Source organism: Dasypus novemcinctus, chromosome 11, assembly GCF_030445035.2.
Source record: "Dasypus novemcinctus isolate mDasNov1 chromosome 11, mDasNov1.1.hap2, whole genome shotgun sequence".
Lineage (NCBI taxonomy): Eukaryota > Metazoa > Chordata > Mammalia > Cingulata > Dasypodidae > Dasypus > Dasypus novemcinctus.
Window position 1 is genome coordinate 105,494,190 of NC_080683.1, and position 21,901 is coordinate 105,516,090.

Genomic DNA, 21,901 nt, shown 5'->3' on the forward strand with positions numbered 1-21,901 from the left:
ATACACACACACAGTAGCATTTCAATTGGAGAAGTAGCCAGGTGTAATGTCTCATCACAGGTAAGATATTAACAAATGTGTCCTTTCAAAGGGTATCAGATTATTTCAGATCCTTAAATAAAAAGGGGCATGTTGCCCTATCTTTCCTTGTGTTACCTGAAAGACTACACAATACTCAAACATTAAGTGAAATCTGAATGGAAAAGTATATTTTGGAAAACAAACTCATTTCCAAATCACCTCTTAAAGAATAGAAAGCAAAATAATGCTAAAGTGGAGTAAATAATTGAAGTGGGATCCCCTATTTTAGTTCCTAGGCTGCTCAAGCAAATATCTGCAATGGTCAGCTTAAACAATGGGAATTTACTTGCTTATACTTTTTGAGGCTAAGAGGAAATCCAAATGAAACCAAAGGGATGCTTTCTTCCCAGCCACTGGGCTGTCCTGGGGCTGGCTGCTGGCAATCCTTCATCCTTTGCTTGTCACATGGTGTATTAGTCTGCCAAAGGTGTGCTGATGCAGAGGAGCAGAAACCTGTTGGCTTTTATAAAGGGTGTTTTTGGGGGGGTAAAAGCTTAACGTTTCAAAGTCGAAAAAAGTCTGACTTAAGGCACCATTAGAGGTGCCCTCTCACAAATGTCAAGGGCCCCTTGTTGCTGCAAAAGGGCGGATAATCTCTGCCTATCTCTCCTTCCCCTGCTGGCTTCCTCTTCCTTCTGAGCTCCGTGGGCTCAACCTCTTAAAGCTTCGTGCTTAAGTGATCCTGCAGTCCTCTCTTTCCTGGCACAGGGCTTGTTTCTTTCCAGACCTTCTGTATCATTCTCAGCTGTTCTGATCTCTTCCCAAGGTCAGCTGCAAACTATCAGGCAAATGGCTCATCTCTCCCTGGGGCCCAAGCCTTCTCCTTTCTCTCACATGGCAGGATCAAAAATGACAGAGCTCTCTCTTCCTGTGTGTCTCTGTTTGAGTGATTGTCCATTTATATCAGACCCAGCCAGACGGCAGAGATTCAACCTGACTCACACCCACTGATGTAATTATATCAAAAACCATGCTACATTACAAAATATAAGAGGTTCCCATTATACCCCACTCCCCCACTACTCCCACATCGACAACTTCTTTCATTAGTGTGGTACATTCATTGTATCTAATGAGTACATTTTGGAGCCTTGCTACAAGCACAGATTATAGTTAATGTTGTAGTTTACACTTTTTCCCAGTCCATTCAGTGGGTTATGGCAGGATATATAATGTCCTGCATCTGTCCCTGCAATATCATTGAGGACAACTCCAAGTTCCGAAAATGCCCCCACATCACACCTCTTTTTCCATCTCCCTACCTTCAGCAACTCCCATGGCCACTGTTTCCACATCAATGATATAATTTCTTCCATTGCTCGAGTCATAATAATTCTATAGTAGAGTACCAGTAAGCCCTCTCTAATTCCTATTTTATTCCTCCATCCTGAGGACCTTGGGATGGTGATGTCCACTCCACCTCTAAATGGAGAGGGAAAAGCCCTAATCTTAACAGGTAACCTAATCAAGGACACCTCAGCTGAATTTAATGCAATCAAAGGTCATCACACCCAGAGGAATAGATTACTTTGCAAACATAATCTTTTTCTTTTGGGATTCATAAAATAATCTCAAACAGCCACATGCACATGGCGGCCTCTCCTGGCCTCTCCTTTCTCATCCAGGTTCCATTGGTTTCAGCTTCTGGCTGCTCCCTCTGTGACTCTCTTTTCCTGTCTGAATTTCACTCCACTTTAAAGGACTCCAGTAATAGAATCAAGAACCATCCTGATTGAGATGGGCCACATCTTCTAACTGAAGTGACCTCATCAAAAGGTCCTACTTACAGTGGGTTTGCACACACTGGGATGGATTAAATTTAAGAACATGTTTTTCTGGGGTACATACAGTCCTATATATCATATCCCTATATATCCTAATTTGTAAGATGAAGCTACATTCTTACTGCATTCTTACTGTGCTGTACTATGGTTCTAAAGACACTGCATTATTTCTAATCCAAAACTGTCCTCAGCATCTCCCTAGGCTTCACCCAGATATCATTTTCCCAGCTAGTATTTTGTAACATCCCTGCCCTGCACTCCAATAAACCCAGTGCTGGATTTCCCAATAGAAAAACTCAGCACACTCCAAGGGATTCAGCAAAGCAGAGGTAAGGAAAACAATTTTGGAGGAAGAAAAATGACTTTGTGTTTATATGACAAACACATTTTTAAGTGCCATTCACCATTACAAAAATGGCAATAATGTAGTCACTTGGGAAAAATGAGAACTTTGTTTATACTGGCTTTACAGTCTAATATTGTTCTATTTAGCAATAAATAATGGAAAGGGACAGCAAAATCTTTCAGCACTCGAATCCTACAGGCCTCACTGCCTCCCTCCTTGCCTGCTAGCCAGTCTTAACCCTGGTTTGAGAAGTACCAGTGAATCTAACAAAGCACAACTAATGCCTCTCTCCTTGAGAGGAGCCAGCTTTGCCAGCAAATGTGCCAAGGCCCCGTCACCCACTCTGCCTCAGCTTTCTTTTATTTCCTGTGCGGGGTAACAGCTCCAGGAGCTCTGCTTATTTTCACAGGGAAATCATGTAAAAGCTTACTTGATTGAAAAAAAAAAAAAATCAAAAAACCCAACAAAGAAAAAGAAAATAAAAAGTCCCCATAATGAAAGGAAATGAAAGACATAATGAAGAACACTCTAGAGGAAAGCAGCCACACCCATTCTTTCTAGGTCTGTGTAGCTTAACCCACGCCCAAAGTAAATTGTCTTCACTTCAAGAAGCTATCTCTATATAAATAAACTGACCAATGTATCTTTAAGACATAAACGGCTGGACTCTCATAATAAACACTGCAAAATAAATACAGAATAACATCTGGAGGCCAAGATTTGGATAGGATGGAAGTTGAGAGGCGGTTTAGCTAACTTTTCTTTGTACCATTAATGAAGTATGCATTTCATTTTTTTAAAGATTTATTTTATTTATTTATCTCTCCTTTCCTCCCTTATTGTTTTGCACTTGCTGTCCACTCTCTGTGTCTATTCACTGTGTGCTCTCTGTGTCTGCTTGTCTTCTTTTTAGAAGGCACTGGGAACTAAACTCAGGACCTTCCATGTAGGAGGGAGGTACCCAATCACTTGAGCCACCTCCACTCCCTGCTTGCTGTGTCTCTTATTGTGTCTCCTCATTGCATCATCTCATTACATCAGCTCACCACACGAGCTCATATTCTTTAGGAGGTCCTGGGAACTGAACCGGGGACTTCCCATGTGGTAGGCAGATGCCCAACTGCTTGAACCTCATCCGCTTCCCATTATTTTTTTAATTTGGGAAATGCTTTTCATTATTAACCATCAAAAACCTTAAAGCTTACTGATTTTAATTCAAAGTCCCAAAGACTGTAATAAAGTCTAATCACTTTAACGATAGTTTTATTATTGTGTTTTTTACTATTTGAAACAAATATAGTAAGTGTTCAATTAATTAAGGCAGTTCATTTAGATATGAAAATGGTTTACATTTAACCCTAATTATTATTGGTGCTGATAGACAAGAAAACTACTCTTTCTTTTTGCCTCAGGAAATCAAAATCTCCAATGTGATATACTAGGAAAGTGCAACACTTCCATTGTAAGAGAATATTATAGTAATTATAGTATTTATCTGTTAACTTCTCATTGCAATGACAAGCAAAAAGGCCATATTTCATATGCTTTCTATAGGCATCCAACTTGTCTGTACCAATTTGATTAAATTAATATTTATGGAGAGCCTACAGCAAATGTAATTACTTCCTGTGCAAAGTAATTACATAGAATGCTAGAGTTACTCCTAATAATTTTAAGGATTATTATGTAGATACTTGCCCAAGGATTCACTTCTCTTATTTTATGTAATGCTATGATAAAATTTCTGTAGCTGACATCATAAGCATTTTTTGTCCAATGCCAAAGAAACATAAGCATTAGAAACGTAAACAATTGGTAGGTTGTAATTCATCCTAATTCATAGTAAATAACAATAAAGAATGAAATTAATTACCCCAAATTCATATACTCAAACTTATTTCTTGTTCCCAGTTTACAAATTGTGAATTTTTAATAAAAGAAAACAAACCAGCTAATTACTAATGGTATAGTAAATATTTCCCATTTAGTAAAATAAATAGGTAAGAATAGTTCATGTCATTCTAGTGTTTTCAAAAATGCACTCGTTTCTCTTTCCATAGGAGTAGTGTTTGTCAAGGGGAAACTCCTGAGATATGGTCTCAGATATCATCTCATCTGTTCACAGTCTATGTTGTGACATATATTTATTGTATTTCTCACATATGGCTTAAACTATACCAGTAAAATTAGGAACACAGTGTTCCTTAAATATTCTCTTTTAAATAAAACAGGCATATCATCAAATATTCTTTTACCCCCTCATTACTAAAAGGCCAATTGTAGCCGGGCTCAAGAAAGCATGTCCCAAATTCTAGTCTCTCTTTTATCATCTATTGCAAGGTTGGTGGTAAGGTCAAATTTACTCAGGCTACAAATTGCAATACATGTAAAAGGACCATCCTCAGCTTCCACAAGTGACCTTTTTAAAAAATAGTCAATGCATTCATATTGCAACTTTCAAAAAGACCATTTTCCCATCATTCTGTAACTTTTATTTGTGACAAAATTAAAATATATTTAACCAAAACTATTCCATTAGTCAGCAGAAAGGAAGAGAGAAGTACAAGTGTGGGGCCACTGTGCTGGCCCTTTATGTCTGTTCCTTCATCCAGCCCTCCTATCACCCCTGCCCGTGACTCTTGCTCATCTAGCTTCTGTTTCGCTCCATTCAGCCTCCACCATCTGACTGCACCATGAGACAGTGCAAACACATGTCTGAAAAGACAACCAAAGCGAATGGTTAGAAGGAATCATTGAAGAACACTGAGAAATAAGTCTGGGGTTGTCTAATGGAGTGAAATTAGTAGGAAGAGCACAGGCTTTGGGGACAGAAAGACATGCACTAAAATCCTCCCACCACTGATTAACTGTGCAATCGTGGAAAAATCAAACTTGTTTGATTCTGACTGTCCTTCTATATAAAATGAGTGTATTTTTACAGATTATACAGCATTGTTTTGAGGATTAAAGATTATAACATGGCATGCCAGGCACATGGTGGATGCTTTGCAAAAAACGTTCAAGATTTCCAAATCACTGTGAAAGTGAAATTCTTATATATAAAATTTTAAAATATAATTTTATTTAATATAATATAAAATGATATATTATAAAATACATCATATATATTTTTCATATAAAAATCAATAAAATTTTGTTTAGGAATTTCCCCAAAAAGTTAATACCCTTCTATTTGTGCTCCATTTGAGGGTTTAACTGAGCATGGACCTAGTCAGCTATTTCTGTGCAAGTCAGGATTAGAAATGCAGCTATCCAGGAAGGATCTGTGCAAGGTCCTGCTGTCTGATGGTTTGGATCCCTGTGTACTACGTGTGTGCAAAACAGATAAGGATTTTGTGAGATCTGTATGAATAGAGCCTCTGCCAATCCGGACTACAAGACACAGGTTGAAGGAAAAATGGTTTCAAAAGCAGAACCAAGGAAGCTGGGGTCTGGACGGAAGACATCTTCTCAGGCCAAGAGAGCAGACCCACCAATGTATGTGGAAAGGGTGAGTAGAGTACGCCCTGGAACTTGGAGAGAGCGGGTCTTCAGGAAGAGCGTTACCACCCCAGTGTTCACAGATGCCTGGGGGATTGCCTAGAGTCAAGCCGCCACCTGATGAGAGTGGTGCCTAGAGTCTGGCCATGACCCAATGCTTAAAGATGTTGAAGCCTTCATCCCAGTGTTTGGGCCACTGTGCAAGCACTTGGAAAGGGGGGGTGGGGGGCACTCCATCAGGCCCCAAGGACAAAACAGCATTCTATAAATGACTCGCAGACCTCCAAATCTAATGGAGTGTGCCCTGCAGGGTTTCGGGATTGTTTAGGACCTGTGACCCTGTTTTCCTTCCAATTGCTCTCTATGGGAATGGGAATGGGATTGCTTATCCTAAGAATGTCCCTCCTTTGTATACTGGAAGCAGATAACTTACTTTCTAAATTTCACAAGTCCACAGCCAGAGGGGAAATGTATCTCAGGACAGATCACACCCATAATTAATTTTGATGAGACTTTGTACTATTGTTACTGAAATAATTTAGGGTTTTGGGGATATTATCATGGATTGAATGTATTTTACATATGGAAAGAACATGTCTTTTTGGGATCCAGAGGGTAGAGTGTGGTGGTCTGATACCGTGCAGACCCCAGAAAAATATGTTCTGAAAGTTTATCCATTCCTGTGGGTGTGGACTCATTTTAAGTAAGTCATCTTAAGTTAAAATGTGACCCACCTCATTCAGGGTATGTCTTAATCCTCTTATTGGAGCACTTTATAGACAGATGAAATTGAGACAAAGAGAAAGAAAGCCTCAGAAGCTAGAAGCTGAAAGCAATGAAACCCTGAAGAGAAGGGAGAGACCAGCAGAGCCCACCACATACCTGGCCATTTGACAGAGGAGACCAGGATTGCCAGCAGTGAGTCCTCAAGAAGAAAGCATGGTCTTGATGATGCCTTGATTTGGGCATTTTCATGGCTTCAAAACTGTAAACTTGTAAGTTAATAAATTCCCACATTTAAAGCCAAAGCATTTTATGGTATCTACTTTTAGCAGCTTAGGAAACTAAAAACAATATTCAATTCAATCAAAGAGTGTTTGCCCTACAACTCTATTTACCAGGCAACATGTACAATACTTCTGATTCAAACCTACAAGAGAATATTCTTGTCTTTGAATCTCCTAGTGGAAGAAATGCATAAGTCACCCAAATACTATTGATAGGCTTTTACCTAAGAATATCCTGCTGACATGAAAGCCAAGAGGAGTAACCCCTCACTCAGGTGCAGGAGAGGGTGAGTGGTCAATGACCTGAAGGATTTCTTGAAGTCTGAGTAGTTCCTTGCCAGTGAAGTAAGGTAGAGGAGGAGTGAGGGTGAGGGGCATCACAGACCATGGGAAGGTCTGGCAGGAAAGAACATAAGGTGTTTGGGGAACTGCAAGTTATTTTTATGTTCTCTGGCAAGAGATTTGGAAGGTGTGTGGGTAAGAACCTGATGACAAATGGTCTTATATGCCATGCCAAAGAGTTTGGACTTTATCCTGAAAACAGTGAGGAATCTGTTAAAGATTTTAAGGGGATTGAAACTCTATTTGCTTTGCAAATAACTTTGGTGGCAATGGAAGGATAGATTTTTTTTTTTAAGAATGAAGCTTCAGATGAGCAGCAATTTTAAGAATAGGAGTATATAATTTTATTAATCAGCATTAAAATAAATAGAACCTGAATTAATGCAGAGAAAAAAGGTGGAGGAGAGGGAATTGATCCTGGAGATCATATGAAGGTAGTAGCCACAAAACACAATGATCAACTTGAGAAAGAGAGTGAGGGAGGCGAATTCCACATTTCTCATGGGTGTGTCCAGGAAAAATGGTGCCATTAACCAGAGAATTGACCATAGCCAAGAGAGGGATTATCTGTTTGCTTTGTTGATGTTATAGAGATACTCTCAAGGTGTTCTGAAATATAGATCTGTCTCTGGTTAAAATGCATACATTTAGGAACAGTCATCACATGAGTGATAAATAAATCTAGACACATGAATGGGTGAGCCTGAAGAAAATACAGTGAATGATAAGAAAATGAATGAACCCAATTCACAATATTTAAAGAGTGGGGGGATGAAGAGGAGACTGAGAAAGATGGATTGAAATAAGTAAAGAACAAAGAAAATGATGACAGAGAAATATTAGGAGAAAAATTAAAAGAAGGCATGATCCTATCAAATGCCATGATGAAATCAAGCCATCTGAGAACTGATGAGTGTCTCTGGATTTGCCAATTTGATGATCTTTCAAAACTTATTTCAATGGCATTATGAGGACAGAACCCAGATCTCCATCCCTTGAGGACAGAATGGGAGGGGAAGAATTAGAGGTGTTGAATGTAGGAAACTCAATAGAGATGCCCTTCTGTTAATGGATTGGAAAGCAACTCAGAGCAGGGCCTACAAGTCAAGGTCTGATTTACTTGCTTCTGCTTTATGAAGAAAAAGCATGTCAGCTTGGGGAGGCAAAGGAGAAACAGGAATAAGCAGCCTAGCTTATCAGACCAGAAATGGAATTATGCTAACTTCTAATAAAACTAAAAATGCAACTATAAGTATTGTATTAAGCATGATAAACAAATGCCAGTTGAAAGAGCGTTTTTCCCCACATTCCTTTCCTCCTCTCTCTTGACTCCCCAGTATCTCCTCACAATTCTCAGCAAGATCATTTATTTTGCATTCTCCTATGTTGGACTCTCTCCTTCTCTATATAAATGTATTTGAAATGTTATTTCGTGTAACTGGTATTTCCATATTATATCAATCCATGCTGCTATTCTCCTTAATACTTAGGTCAAGTTTCTTTCTCAACTATTAGGCAGTATTGTCTACCCAACTTGTCGTCCAAAACTTATGTATACTGTATTCATTTATACTTCTTTGAATGTTACTTTATAAATATATTAAAATAATATAAAACAATATATGCAGTAATACACTTATAAAGGTAAAATGCTATAAGAGATGAGGCATAATAACATTTTAATATCCATTTAAAAATGTCTTATCTTCTCCTCCAACCAGGTTGTAAGCCAGTGTTTGAATATAATAATCATGTAACAAATCATTGATGAGAGAAAACTGTTCAAGTCAACTTATCACTACCTAATAGAAAAATCTTTCTAATAAAAATTTATAACTTTCAAGTATATTTTTATATGAAACATAAATATTTTACTCCATATTTATTTTCTCTTTTCAAGTAAGTACAGCAATAGTCTACTATATCCAGTCCTACTTAATGCAACCTGTTATATTTTGTAACAGTTTATAACTCTGGCTTTCATATATTGGCATGAATTCAGCTATTCAATTAAAAATGAGATGTTTTATTTATGTATTCAGTTGCTGATAGGAAACATCTTGTGCCTAGAGTATTCAGCAAGTATGCTGAAAATTGTTTCCATTAACTTCTTATTGAATCTCTAAAAACAGATACCTAAAGTAATTCTTATATCACAGATCCAATGATAAATGTAGAATTCTAGTTTTACATGTTATAGAAACTCAGGTAGACCAGTAAAAATCACACAACTTCACAGCTCCTTCTAAATCAATAGAGAAGGATTTGCGTTTACATTAGATTCTAAATCATACAACTTGATATATAAGGATTAAAAATAAGCAAGTTTCTTACATCTATGGTATACTGTTTTGAGGGGGGAAAAAAAAAAGTTTTTTTCATCAACCCTCTCCAAAACTTCTCTATTAAAATATTGCTGAATTTTCAAAACAGAATTTCTTTTGCCTAAATAATAGAGCTTGTCCTAGGGAACAAATGTGGATTCCGAAAAACTACATCAAAGTTGCACAATTATATCTGACAAAAGCTAAAATAATATTAAACTATTGACATAGAAGCAAGAAGGGCTAGACTTTAGCGTAAGAAGAGACCATACAGAATACTTGGAACCACCACAGCTCTCAGATATTAGGCTTTCCTTTATTAATTGCATTTTCCTTTTTTTTTTTTTAAGGTGTCTGTATTAATCAGGATTCTCCAGGGAAACAGAACCAACAGGAGATATCTGTAAATAGTATTAGATTTTTTAAAATTCTCTCATACGATCACGGGGATGCACAAGTCAAATTCCTCAGGGCAGGCTGCAAACCAGAGACTCTAATGAAGGTCACTGATGAGTTCCCAGGAAATGCTGGCTGTCTGAAATAGAGCTGGAAATTCTTTCTCTGAAGGCTGAAATCATTTCCCCTTTTAAGGCCTTCAACTGATGAGACATCACTCATTACTGATGGCAAATCTCCTCAGTAGTTTGTAGATGTAATGAGCCATTTGTGCAGTAAACTTACTGATGATTAATGTCCCTAGAATGTCCTTGTATTACAGTTAGCCCAGTGCTTGCCTTGACCAAACAACTGGGCAGCATTACCTGGCCGAGTGGACACATTAGTGTCTAAATTAATAAATTAGAGATGAGTCATAGAAGGATTGTATCTTGAATTTAACAAAGGGTTTGATGGAGTATCTCTGGATGTATTTATGAGCCTCTAAAATTACATGGCTCCATAGCTAGCTGAAAACCCTGTGCAAGGAGTATCGACAAAATTATTGATGCCAAACTGCAGGGTTCTATAATGGTGCACCAAGGGGCTTTGCCTTCCATCCTGTCCTGTTCAGAGTCATCTCAATAGCTCAGACAAAGCTAGAGAAAGCCAAACAGGCTGGAATGAGAGACACAGACCAAAAGGATAAAATCAGTAAGAAAGACTACACAGGGAAGCGGACTTGGCCCAGTGGATAGGGCGTCCGCTCACCACATGGGAGGTCCACGGTTCAAACCCCGGGCCTCCTTGACCCGTGTGGAGCTGGCCCACACGCAGTGCTGATGTGCACAAGGAGTGCCCTGCCATGCAGGGGTGTCCCCTGCATAGGGGAACCCCACACGCAAGGAGTGTGCCCCATAAGGAGAGCCGCCCAGCGTGAAAGAAAGGGCAGCCTGCCCAGAAATGGCACCGCACACATGGAGAGCTGACACACAAGATGATGCAACAAAAAGAAACACAGATTGCCGTGCTGCTGACAACAGAAGCGGACAAAGAAGAACACACATCAAATGGACACAGAGAGCAGACAACAGGGGAGTTGGCGGGGGATGGGAGAGAAATAAAATTTTAAAAAAAGACTGCACAGCCTTACATTAAGGTACCATGAACTACACAGAAATAAGGGAATTAATAGCAGTTATCACAGAAAAAAATCAACCCTTAGGCGTTGTGGCACAAGCTTAATAGGAGTTAAAAGGCTTAGCTGATGCCTGAAGGAGCTAATGAAGCAAAGGGACTCTGGCCAGCCTGTTCCTACGGCTATTACTGTTTCTATCTACAGGTCAGGTCCTGGGTCCTAGCTAATCTGATAGCCTGTGCAATGGGCTGGAATTTCTTCAGAGGCACCAAAACAGAATCTCCTTATCAGTTACTTAGGCCTGCTCAAGTTCACCACTGAGCTCTACCAGAAAATATAAGGCCAGGGAAGCCCTGCACACTGGGAAGGATTTCCCCAGAAGGGGAGAGGATTCAGATTGCCTAATGGCACACTAACTCCCCTCTCCAGTCAAACCATGTCAAATTTCAGCTAAACAAAGGAAATGGAGAGCTCAATTGTCAAGGAGCTTGATGACATGTTGGAATTCGTTTTCATGGAAAGACCATACTTGGTATGGGGTTGGAAGAGATGGAAGTGAGGGGTGGATAAATTGTGTGGTTGAAGTAAGTAAAGAAAGGAGAAAGGATAGAATTTTGAGCAATGAGCAAGGATGAGAAGGATGTGTTTGGAGAAAAAAAGAGCCAGAAAAATGAGATTTCCTGTTACTGTTTTTAAACCTTCACTTCTCTTTGAAGCTCAAGACATCTAGCATAATCACACTTTACACTTTCTGATGCTCTATTCACTCCCCACATGCTCCTCAAAGATGTGCGCAGCTCACTCACAGTCAGCCTCTTACCCCCCATTTCTACTGCATCTTAGATGACTGCAACTTCTATGTGGACACTATATCCCATACTCTAACCTCATTGTTATGTATCTCTCTATGGGCACACTGACCATACCACGGCCAGAAATCTTCCAACTCTGGACCTATAATTTCTAGATTTCCACACTCTGTCCACAATCTCCTAAATTTCCTGCTCCCTTAATCTTTTGGCCCACTAACACTATTCCTCAATTTTATTAAGGACTCTTGCCCTTGTCCTTAATCTTAATCTATCATGCCTTCCTGACTCTATTATTCAGCTAAGCTTCATTTCCCTTATTTGTAAAATGGGAGTAGTAATGCCCCCCTTGCATAATTTCATTTGAGGATTAGAAATAAATTATGTAAAACATTTAGCAAAGTTCCTTGCTAAGAGGCATTAAATGTTAGTTATTGACCTTGGCCCACCTAAACCACATGATTTATTACTTAAAGGTCTCTCTTGCTAAGGACAGTTCCCTTGTCTTTCATCCTTCTTCTGTACCTAATTAGCAAAACTCTAACCTTGAATCAACCAGGCACTCATATCTAGACTTTTCCAATCTCATATCTGGACTGCTGAATACTGCTGAGAAGTAGTGCCACAACTGCTTGGACTGATGCCACTACAAATTCACGGTCTCCCACATCAGTTGAGCTACTAACTGCACAGTAAAACTTCTAACTATCCCTGGTCCATGTCCTTTCTCCTTCCCCACAATAATATTTTCAAACTTTCACCACTCTGATTTCCCCCATCACTCTCAGAAAATGATCTCTGTTCTTGAGAGAAAATAGAGACCAACTTGCAAGATTATTCTCCATTTCCTGTTCCTCTTTACAGCACAAGCAAATGTAAATAGTTTCAGAGCCAGCCTTACCTCTTCTATTCCAATTTTAGCTAAGCAGTTGTCTTTCTGAATTTCAAATGTTAATCCTTCCATCTGTTCATTGAATCCCATCTTTCTAGTTCCTTGGGAATCATTCTGAAATCAAGTGTATCTCCTCTCTTCTATAATTTCAAATTCTCTTTTTCTACTGCACTTGCCTTCAGCCTCTCCCTCTTGTCTTTATCTCCTCCTTGTGATCACCTAACTTTTCCTTCAAAAAGGTTGCTTGCCAACATTTGGAAATGAATAGTAAAGGTGAAAGTACTTCATAGTTGTTACTAGCATAGCTATTATATAGGTAAGACAGTAGCTGAAAGGGAAAGTCTAAGGTCATGTATATTACTAGAAGGAAAACTAAAACATACAACATGGCATAGTAAAACCTCATGTGAGATATGAATATGGGTAATATTGCATATATATGACTGTGTTTCTTGAAACTGAACAAACGTATGTTAATATTATAAGATATTAGTGTCAGGCAAAAAAAAAAAAAAAGAAAGAAAAGTAAAGAAAACCCATTACGCTAAGGGAAAGAAACCAGACACAAAGTAGTACATATTGTATGATTTCATTTATATAAAATGTAACTATAAATCAGTTTATAAAGATGGAATTAGATTAGAGGTTATGCAGGTCTGGGGAAGGATAGAGGTATTGAAAGGTGATTGCTAAGGGGTATGGAGTTTTTCTTCTTGAAGTAATGAAATTGTTCTAAAATTTTTTGTGGTGATGAATGCACAACATTGTGATTATACTAAAAGCATTGATTGTACACTTTGGATAGATTGTATGGTATGTGAATATATCTCAATGAAACTGTTTTTTTTTTTTTAACAACAATATAGTTCCTTATCGCTGCTTCATTTCCTAGGGCCTTTTCAACCACTGTATCTGTGTTTTTTTATCTCCATTAGACTAAATCCACTCTTGCAAGTACCTTTCTAGTTCCACAAAACAAAACATACTTGTTTCAGTCTTTCTTTATATTACCTCTGTATTACATACAAAGCTGCTTATCACTCTTTCTTCTTGAAATGCTTTCCTCATTTGATTGTTACACACAATTTATTTTCCTCCTTTATCTCCTTTAGAGAAATATTTCATTCATTTACAGGGCTTTAACTACCATTTAAAATTAATACTTGGGAAGCGGACTTGGCCTAGTGGTTAGGGCGTCCATCTACTACATGGGAGGTCACAGTTCAAACCCCGGTTCTCCTTGACCCATGTGGAGCTGGCCCACGCGCAGTGCTGATGCGTGCAAGAAGTGCTGTGCCACACTGGGGTGTCGCCTGAGTAGGGGAGCCCCACTCACAAAGGAGGGCACCCCGTAAGGAGAACCGCCCAGCGCTAAGGAAAGTTTAGCCTGCCCAGGAATGGCGCCGCACACACGGGGAGCTGACACAGCAAGATGATGCAACAAAAAGAAACACAGATTCCCGTGCCGCAGACAACAACAGAAGCGGACAAAGAAGAACACGCAGCAAATAGAGAACAGACAACTGGGGCAGGGGGGAAGGGGAGAGAAATAAATAAATAAATACATACATACATCTTTTAAAAAAAGGAAAAAAAAGTAATACTCCATTTAAATTTCTAACCCAGACCTCATTTCAGATCCAAGTAACTAATGGATAACTAAAGAAAAACAACCAAAAAAATCTCTTAACTTGAAAGACTTTTAAAGCTTTTCAAACTTTATATGTCCCAAATTGAACTCACTGTCTTCACCCTACCTTCAATCTACTCATCTTCTGTTTTTCCTATCTTGGCAAACAGTACCACCTTCCACACATTTTCTCAAGCCCGAAACTGTATTCAGCCTTCATATTCAACCAGTGATCAATTCCTGTAAATATTTCCTCCTTAATATTCCTAAATTCTTTTAAAAAATTATTAGTCCATGATCACCATTGTACTTTTGGCCACCCACACAGTTTCATATAAGAGGTTCCTCACTGTTTCTGCCAAATGTTACTGGAGCCATACTCCAACTCATCACCCCCACTGCTGTCAGGTCTCGTCTCAATCAAAAAATGTCCCCCAATGTTTCTCATTACTTTAAACTTTAAAAAAATTAGTACCAACTACCATTTAGCAAGTACTTATGGTGTATAAGTAACTTAATATGTGACATTTAAATAATCTAAAAATGATTCTTAAAATAAAGATAAAAATGGTGTAGAGTAATTAATTAAGGTACTAAGATTAAACCATGAGTAGAAGTAACAAAGCTGCAATTCTGGGGTGGGAGGGGAAATAAAAGATGTTAATAGACATACTGTACCACCTTCGGGATCCAAACTTCTTAGCAGAACATACCAGAGGATTAATTTTTTGTCTTTGTCTGTTTCTCAGATTCATTTCTTGCTGATACTTTTCCTTGCATCTTTTCTATTCCAATAGTAACCTATTAATTGCATTTCCTCAAATAGCTGTAGTCTGTCTCATCTTTGTGTGACAATAACCTCTTAACTGAGATAATAAAATGAAGTCAAATAGCAGTAGAAGGATTTGTATGAACTAAGGCTAAGAAAAGATGAGAATTATTGTTTATGCTGTGTTTTAATTTGCTAGGCTGCTGAAAGCAGACTGTGAAATGCATTGGTTTTAACAATGGAACTTATTAGCTTACAAGCTTGCAATTTTGAGACTGAGAAAAAGTTCCAAGTCAAGGCATCATCAGGCAATGCTTTCTTCCTAAAGATCAGCTGCTGGAGATCCAGGACTCTTCTGTCACATGGCAAGGCACATGGCAGCATTCACTGGCCTCTCCCCTATCTTCTAGTTTCATTAGTTTCAGCATCTTGCTTCCATGGCTTTCTTTCTTTGTATTTACCCATTTAGAAAAGACTCCATTAAGAAGATTAAGATCCACCCTGGGCCATGCCTTAACTGAGGTAACCACAAGAAAACCTACTTATGATATAGTCTTATACACAGGAATGGATTCACTTTAGGAACATGATTTTCTGGGGTACCTACAGTTCTAAACCACTACATTTTGTATTCTTCAGAATATGCTCAAGTCACTTAATCAATAATCATTCATTCATTCAACAAATATTTAGTGCTCACCTACTAGGTGCTGGCATGATTTGAGGATCTTCGGATACAAAAGTAAATAAAATACACATAATACACATACATACACACACACAATATCCCTATGTTTGTGGAGCTTTATTCTAGAGAAGAGAGGGTGGCAGTTTGCAGTTTTAAATAGAGTGGGCACAAGAGTGAATTTGGAAATTTACTCTGGGATAAATGGTGAGCCATTTGGAGATTTCTAAGCAGAGAGGTATTGTGGAAAAGTAGGAGCCTGTAACCACCCCCACCCGAGAGGAAAATTCCACAGCCCCCTAACCGCCTATATCTCACTTCTGTAACAAGCTTGCTCGACTGTAAAACCTTATCTCAAGTCCTCCTCCTGTAGAAAGTGTGGTCAGCCCCTACCAAAAGACCAACCTCACCCAGACCTTTGTAAATAAAAAGAACTCCCCAACCGCTTATCTCCCCTGATAGAATTCCCAGCGCTTGATTAACCGCAAACACCTGCTTCTGTACGTGCTTGCTTGCTGAGCTATTGCCCCCCGCCCTGAACCTAAAAGCCTATATAAGCAAACTCCCCCCGGCGACTTGGGGCTGCTCTCCCCGCTGCTTAGGGTGAGGCAGTCGCCGCGAGGCTAATAAAGCTCTCAATTGGAACTTTATTCAGAGTCTGAGTCTGGTTGATATCGCTGGTCTATAACATTTGGAGGACCCAGCGATATCGCTTGTCTATAACATTTGGAGGCCCCAGCGAGATAGATCAACAAGATCCCCCACTCCAGCGGGTTGATCTCCTCAGACTCAGGGAGACAGGTACGTTCTGGGGACGGACTGGCGGTCTAGGGGAAGGCCTCGGAGAGACGTTCCTCCGCCCCGGACGCCACCCAGCCCTGGAAATTGTCTCCACCTAAATTCTATCTGGAGACCGTCAGGAGTTCCTGGGCCCAAGATCAACAAATGGGACATCCATCAGTAAGTCTGTTTTCTGGAAAATCTCTGCAGAGTCTGTGGATTGTGGGGAAGTGGATCTGCTGGATGCAGCAAATAGATCCCACCCACCAGTCAGAGCGAGACGTCGCTCTTGACTTCGGTTCAGGCTGTCTGGTTTGTCTCTTCGTCTGTCTTAATTGTCATTTTGTATTTCTGTTCTGTGTAATTTGTGAAGAATTATGAGTCAATTGTAAACTGTGTTTCTGCTACTGTGTTGTAATTGTTTTGTATTTATCTGTTTGTTCAATGTCAGTGTGTATTTTGATACCTCCGGATGGTGATATAAATTAATGAATAAAGAGTTTTAGGAGAGCTCTATTCAAATGGCCAAATATTAAATAAGTGCTTATATTAATACATAAATTTGAATGTTAATGGAATTTCTACAATGACAAAAATTGTAAGTCTAAACAAAATTCCTGTGTCTTTTCATTAAAAAATAGTTCTTGCCTAAATTAAAATGAATAGTTTATTTTTCCTCACAGAATAAAATGAAGGATGTAAAAAATGAATATTAAAGAAAGCTAAAAATTTGTGGGAATGCTAACTGAAATTTAATGTTTTTTAAAAAGATGTGTTTTGCCCTAAAATAGGATGGCTAATTTTTATAAACTCATGAAACTTAAATGCATGTGGTGAATTGTGGAAGATACTATGGTGATTTTAAATAAGAAAATGTGTTCTGTGAAAATAAAATTTGTCTTAAAGTGATGTGGGCTATGGGTGGGAGGCTCTTTGTCTCTTCAGAGGTAACCTTAACCTAGACTGTCTGTCCTGACTTGTGGGAGTAGAACAGTAAGAGGATGCAGTCCTGCCTTTGGTGACCATGGCAACAACTCCAGTCCCTGGAGGCAATTTAGCAATGCAAACTCTATACATACCAGTCAGTCCAGGGAAACTCTGATGGTGGTAATGCCAAAACTTAAGGAAACTTGGACTTGGCCTCGAATAAAAAAATATAATATAGCCTGTGCATAAATTCAAAATCATCTAATTCTATATCCAAGTGTGCCTAGCCTCTAAAAATCCAGTTAAGTAATATGGGCTTTGAATGTTCAGAAAAGATGTAAGACTGAATGTGTATTCAAAGTTGCATCCAGACAAAATGTGGGCAAGATGCTAATTCAAGCTCACCTGAAGTGTGAGCAATATGTTAATTCAAAACCTACCTGATACTCAGGCAAAGACTTAACTAACAGAGAAAATAGTTTTCTTTGATTTGATTAAAAGCACCATTGACTCCCCACCCTGTATAAAAAGAACTTAAAAATCATGTTCGGGGCTCGGGTTTAGAACAGAAAGCACCCGAGTCTGGCCAGTCGTCAATAAATCATTTTTCCTTCTCAAAATCATTCCTGAGTCCTGGCCTTTCTATATGCATAAAAAAACTGAACCTCTCTCAAATTCTACAACAAAAGTAGTATAATTATAGTCTATATAGTTATAAATAATTATAAGAAGTTTAACGAAGCATTGTTTAAATTAAAGTGTTTAAATGACTAAACCCAGAAAGTCACTATTAAACAAAAACTGAATTGATAATAATAATAAAAAGTAATTTTATAACAGGAGGGTTTGTCGGCAGCCAGCCTCCCCTGCCAACTTGCTTCTGGGAGACTGTTTCTGGTATTGCATGTTACTAAGTTTAAAGTGAAGAAAAGTTTAATGTTGATAGTAATTATGTTATAAAAAGTTTGCCTGGTAGCTTATGTATGTGAGATGTATGGAATGTGTTTTTATTGTTAAGGAAACAGGAGAAGATTTTGTCCTGAGATAAAATGATTAATTATGGGGAACAATAGAGTGTGGGATGAAGCCTGAGTGAATGCTGAAAGTATAGAAGGTTTATGAAGGGGAAATTTTTGTGATTAAGGTTGAGTGAGATTTAGTGGGTCTGTCTGTAAAGTTTTGGAAGGTTTGGTATCGGGTAGTGTACTGATGCAAGGTTGGAAATTTTGTTCTTTCTCAAAATCTCTCAAGTTATTAGTCTGTTTTGGTAAAAGTTTTCTGAATAATCAGTATACAAAGAAAATTTGTTTTGCCAAAATAGCTTCTTGTGCTTTAACCTCATCATTTCCTCAGTGTTTAAAGAGAAAAGGTCTTATCTCTTTTAAAGGAACATAATGTTCAAACCTACTTTCTCAAAATCAAATCCTGAAAAATAGCTTTTTATTTCAAACTAATTGCAAGAGATGTGTTCTTTTACCTTAAAAGAAAAATTAAAGTAATTGTTGAGTTCATTTAATATGTTATAAGTTGAATGGAAGGTGTTTAAAAGTGTTATAAAATTAACAGGTTTTTTCTTTAACCCTCTGTTAAAGTTGTATAAATAAAAGGTTCAAATGAATACTTAAAGAGTGTATAAATTTACCAGTATTTCAGCATAATATTAAACAGAAGTTCAATGTGGTTAATTATAGTTTTAATTATTATAAAAATATATCACAGAAACAACCTCTTATCATAAATTAAAATAACAACACTGTAGTATGCAGCAGTCCAAATATTGTTAGTTTGTTGCAAAAAGTTAATGTCCGGCTGTGTCACCATCACTTTGTTTTAAAACTTGCTAAAACTTTCTTTAGTGTCTTCTTGGACAGGTCAAGCCAGCCTGCATCCCTCTATCTGTAAAAAAAACCCAACAATGGACTTTTGCAGTGTTTTTCAGAGCTATGTGCATAGCCCAACCATCTCTCCTGGCATGGTAATAATAATCTGGCTGTGTAGAAAAAAATCTGTGGCTAAAACCCTACTGATAATGTTACTAACCAGTAATCCTTTTTTCAAAATTAAAGGAAACATCAGAGATGGTAATATCTTATCTTAAAAGCCTGAACAACGCAAACAATTAGAACAAGCTGTAAAGTACCTGCTGCTCTATCAAATTCTTAAGTGTTGTTTAGTTGAGTAAAATAAAACTATACTTTCTGCTGTAATTGATAAGGTACAATGTAAAAAAGCAATTATGTGCAGCATAAGAGGTCCTGCTAAAAGTAAAAGATTTAACCCAATAGTGTCTGGTCACTCTGAAAACTGCCATCCCTATCCAGGGGTGGATTGCAGGTACTGAAAGCAAGACAGAAATAGTAAACTGTTGTAAATCACCCTAAAATCTATAAAAAAAACATCCGGGATGCCTGCTAGTAGTAACAAGTAACTGTCTGTCATGTCGCTGCCCACCCCATTAACATTCCTTTTAAAACTGTTAACGCAGATGCCTTTATAAAGATCCAGGGCCCTACCACTGAAACCTGGAAAAGGCAGGGTGGCTCCACTGAAAAAAACAGGCATCGTGAGTACCGAACCTTATGGTGCCTAGCCCAGCAGTTCTAGCTGCCTGTTACTCGCCAACGCCAATAACTGACGTCTAGTCCCTCCTGCTCTTGAGAAAAATGAGCCCTCAGATAACCTGTGGCAATTGCTGCCATGCATCACATTGGCTTTGCAGATTCTGGAACAGTGAGCTTGCAGCTTGTGTCTGCCTGTGAACTTTGGGCCTGTGTGCTCTCTCCTTACGCTATTGTAGCAGGAACTGTTAACATTGCAAAAAAAATAAATACTAGCCCCTTGAACTAATAACACCCATAATCATGACCTGCAAAAAAATGTTGTGAAAAATATTTCTTAGAATTGCCCCTCTGTATGAATGGCTGAGAAATATAAACAAAACAGGACAGTATTTAACCCTTAAACATATAATTTTAAAGCCTGTATTAAAAATCCATGTGTTTTCATGACTCGTAAAGTAACTATTAAAAATAACTCATTGTTTTATGAAAATAGTGCCTTGTATACATGTCTACCAAAAAGTGTGTTGCAGGATGGAAAAACAATAGCGATGGCCAGAAGAAGAAAAGGCATCTGGATACCTGTGAAAATAATGCAGATTTAGCAGTCATCTCCTAAAAGTCAGTTATTGCTACATATGGTACAAGAATTCTTGAAATGGACTAAACGCTTTATTAGACTGCTTATTATAAGCATTTTAAAACTGATTGGAATCATTACACGTGCTGCTACCGCTATGGTAACTTTACATAAAAGTACAGACTCAACAATACATGGAATGATTAGCATAAAATGCTAGTAATTTATGGCATAGCCAAAATCACATTGATAAACAGTTAAATAATGAAGTTAATGAGTTAAAATCAGCTGTTTTGCATATTGAGGATCAAGTGTATAGTTTAAACTTGTTGAAAGGATTGAAGTGTGATTGGAATGAAATTTTCTGTATAACTCTGCATGTAATTCATTAGATATAGTATAAGTGTTGGGAATCATTTGTTAGGCTATGAAAGTAATATTTCTCTGGAAATGATGGAATTACAAAAAATATATATAAAAAAGTCTCAAAATCAAATTCATGTAACCAATGATAAAAATATTTTCTCAGATATAATTTCACATATTGCAGGGTTTAACCCAGTCGATTAGTAGAGGTCACAGCATTTCCTGTCAGCTTTAAAAATAAGGCTGATCGTGTTTGTTCTGTTGCTCATAATTTTCACCTGTGCTGGACAGTGTTTTCAGCAAAAATTGCAAAGGGTAACAGCCATAAAACATGTAAGTAATCTGGTGCTAGCAAAAGCACTTCAGTAACTTCCCCAAGTTGAAGAGCTTGGCCAGTAGCCAATGACGGGTAAGACTCTCAAAGGAGGGCAACCTAAGACAGGCACAGTCACCTCGACTAAAACAAAAAGGGGGAAATGCTAATAACTGAGGCATAGTAGCCCATACATTACTTCTCTGAAAAAACTGAGAAAAAAATATCTTAAAACATTGAGTCTTAAGCACCACCAGTACAAGAGGGCCCCAATCGTAGTTCCCCTCCTAATTAGGCTGAGCATTGCTGAGTCAACTACAGTAAAATCAGCAGCTCTCGTAAAAAGTCACTCTAATGTCAGCCACTTGTCAGCCCTAGTTACCCAGGACCTCAAGAACCTTGAATATCAAATTTCACATTTAAAAGAGGCACTTGATTCCTTAGCCGAGGTAGTCCTCCAGAACCGGCGGGTACTAGACTTATTATTCCTCCAACAAGAAGGCCTCTGTTTAGCTTTAAGAGAAACTTGTTGCTTTTATGCTAACCACTCCGGCATCATTAAAGAAAGCTTAAACTTAGTCTGAAAACAATTAGAAAAATGAAAAAAGGCTCAATCAGCCACCAAAAATTGGTATGAAAGTTTATTTAATTAGTCCCCGTGGCTTACAACCCTTATCACTGCCCTTTCAGGCCC